Genomic DNA, 2,980 nt, shown 5'->3' with positions numbered 1-2,980 from the left:
GGGACTAAATCTTCACTTGCTTGGATGCTTATCAATTGTGAAGGGGCCGCATTAACCATTACCAACTTCTTGTACACCACTCCCTCGCATAGTCTCGCGGAGAGTGTTGAGCAGGCATTACCATTGGTCGAGGGCAGGCAAGCAGGTGGCAGGTATTGCATTTGATCAGTTTAAACATGAAATATGATTGTTTAGGGACGGGTTTTTTATTAAATGAAAGAAGAAAGTTATAAAAAAATGTATGTATGTTTATTTGTACAATATTTACAACTTAATGACTAAAATAAATAATTTTACAAGTAAATGCGTGGCAGTGCTTAACCTAATCAGACCATAATATTATGTATGTACAAGTAGACTAATACCCTCATTAGACTAGATACGTCAGTATCTCTTAGCGAGATGTTCACAAAACATAACAGTTTTAATACGCATTCACAGTTCACAATTATCACGCTCCTTTGCACACCATTATTTATTGAAGGAATTTAGTATGAAAAAAGAGTTAGTCTACTTCCTCCACGGTGGGGCGTGTGTGAGAGTGAGTCTGTCCTGCCTGCTGGGCGCAGCTAGAGGGCGGGGCGCCAGCGCCAGCCTGCTGCGAGGCCCGCTGGTGCAGCCTGGTCATGATGGGGGTGCACACCTTGGTCAGCTCCTCTAGCCGGTGTCGGTATTCCTCCTCACTGGCAAGTGTGTTGGCGTCCAGCCAGCGGATAGCATCTTGGCACGCCGCCAGAGCTGTCTGCTTGTCCTCGGCCGACAGAGGTTGCTCTTCTGCAGCCTGCTTCACCCCGAACACGTATCCCTCCAGCTTGTTACGCGCTTCCACAGTCTTTCGTTGTGCTTCGTCCTCCGCGCGGAACTTCTCCGCCTCGTCCAGCATGCGGTCGATGTCTCGCTGCGACAGCCGACCCTTGTCGTTCTTGATGGTTATCTTGCTACTCTTGCCGGAACCCATCTCCTTTGCAGACACATTCAGGATGCCGTTAGCATCCAAATCGAAAGAGACCTCGATCTTAGGCACGCCTCTAGGCGCGGGCGGGATACCTGTCAACTCGAAGGTGCCGAGCAAGTTGTTGTCTTTGGTCATGGCGCGCTCGCCTTCGAACACCTGCACCGTGACACCGGGCTGGTTATCGGAGAAGGTGGAGAAGGTCTGCGTCTGCTTACAAGGGATGCGGGCATTGCGCTCCACCAGCTTGGTCATGACTCCTCCGGCCGTCTCGATGCCGAGGGACAGCGGGGCTACGTCCACTAGAAGCACGTCGCGAATCTTGGAGTCCTGCTCGCCGCTGAGGATGGCTGCTTGCACCGCCGCGCCGTACGCCACGGCCTCGTCGGGGTTGATGGATAGATTGAGCTGCTTTCCGTTGAAGTAGTTCTGCAGCAGGCTCTGTATCTTGGGGATGCGGGTGGAGCCACCCACAAGAACCACGTCATGGATGGAGCTCTTGTCCATCTTGGCGTCCCTCAGTGCCTTCTCCACGGGCTCCAACGTGCCGCGGAAAAGGTCCGCGCACAACTCCTCGAACCGCGCCCGGGTAACCTTCGTGAGAAAGTCAATACCCTCGTAGAGAGCGTCGATCTCCAGGGTCGCCTCCGTGCTGGAGGACAGCGTCCTCTTAGCTCTCTCTGCAGCTGTGCGTAGACGCCTGAGCGCACGGGCATTGCCGCGCAGATCCTTCTTGTACTTGCGCTGGAACTCTTCAGCCAGATGGTTCACCAGCCGGTTGTCGAAGTCCTCGCCTCCCAAATGCGTGTCCCCAGCCGTGGCCCGAACCTCGAACAGGGAGCCCTCATCGATGCTCAAGATGGACACGTCGAAAGTTCCACCACCCAGGTCGAAGATGAGCACGTTCCGCTCTCCCGCCAGGTTCTTATCCAGCCCGTATGCCAGCGCTGCCGCTGTGGGCTCGTTGATGATGCGCAGCACGTTGATTCCGGCGATAATGGCGGCATCCTTGGTGGCCTGACGCTGAGAGTCGTTAAAGTAGGCGGGTACGGTGACCACCGCGTCCTTGACGCTGCATCCCAGGTACGCCTCGGCAGTCTCCTTCATCTTGGCCAGGACCATGGAGCTTATCTCCTCGGGAGAGAACTGGCGCTCCTCGCCTTTGTGCTGCACGCGCACGGCCGCCTTGTCGCCGGCAGGTACCACGCGGAAGGGCCAGTGTTTCATGTCGCCCTGCAGCTTGGGGTCGGCGAACTTGCGGCCGATCAGTCGCTTGGCGTCGAACACTGTGTTGCTGGGGTTCATAGCCACCTGGTTCTTGGCAGCGTCTCCCACCAGCCGCTCGCTGTCCGTGAAGGCCACGTACGAGGGCGTCGTCCTGTTGCCTTGATCGTTGGCGATTATCTCCACCTTCCCTTGCTGCCAGACACCCACGCAGGAGTACGTCGTCCCCAGATCGATTCCGATTGCCACCATTTTTGCTGTTTCTTCTTTTTGTTGTGATAAGTACTTTCTGAATAACTTGTCTCCAACCTCTTCTGGAAAACTGCTGAAAAACTGTGAAATTTTCACTATTCACTGATTTCGCTGATCCACTATTCGCTTCAAAATTTATTCGTATATTTGCCTCCTCCTTTTTTACTTTTCGATGTTTTTTTAATTTTATATTCTGCTTTTAACTGTCTCTCGTAAGTCTTCCTTGATAAACTTTAATTCACTCTGCGCTTTTTAATATTGTGTTGATAGCAGGTCGCTGAATGCGAGTCAGGAGAATCACTTTTCTCTTGATATTGCTCTGTCTGTATTTCAAATGAAACTGTTGTTCCCGCCGAGAGCGGCTGCTTATATAGCCCGGTCGGTATTGGCCGCCTTCCAGAGCGTTCCGCCAATCAATAGCTGCGAGAATATTCCGGTAATTTCGAATCATTAGGGCTCGTAAACATTTTTCTCCAAAATGCGTAAGAAATGCAACGCTAGATTTTTTCCAAAGGAAACCAAATATTTATCTGATACACCAAAAAGACATTT

At 52.2% G+C, this 2,980-nt stretch overlaps 1 pseudogene; it reads right to left on the bottom strand.

Annotated features, from left to right (window-relative positions):
* Positions 1–253: 253 nt before the first annotated feature.
* LOC149418562 (heat shock 70 kDa protein Ab pseudogene) lies at positions 254–2,751 on the bottom strand (annotated as a pseudogene).
* Positions 2,752–2,980: the final 229 nt, after the last annotated feature.

This window comes from Hesperophylax consimilis, chromosome 13, assembly GCF_061612785.1.
Source record: "Hesperophylax consimilis isolate HC1 chromosome 13, BYU_Hcon_1.0, whole genome shotgun sequence".
NCBI lineage: Eukaryota > Metazoa > Arthropoda > Insecta > Trichoptera > Limnephilidae > Hesperophylax > Hesperophylax consimilis.
Note: the sequence above shows the minus strand (reverse complement) of the source record. Positions and strands in the feature narration are given on the sequence as shown.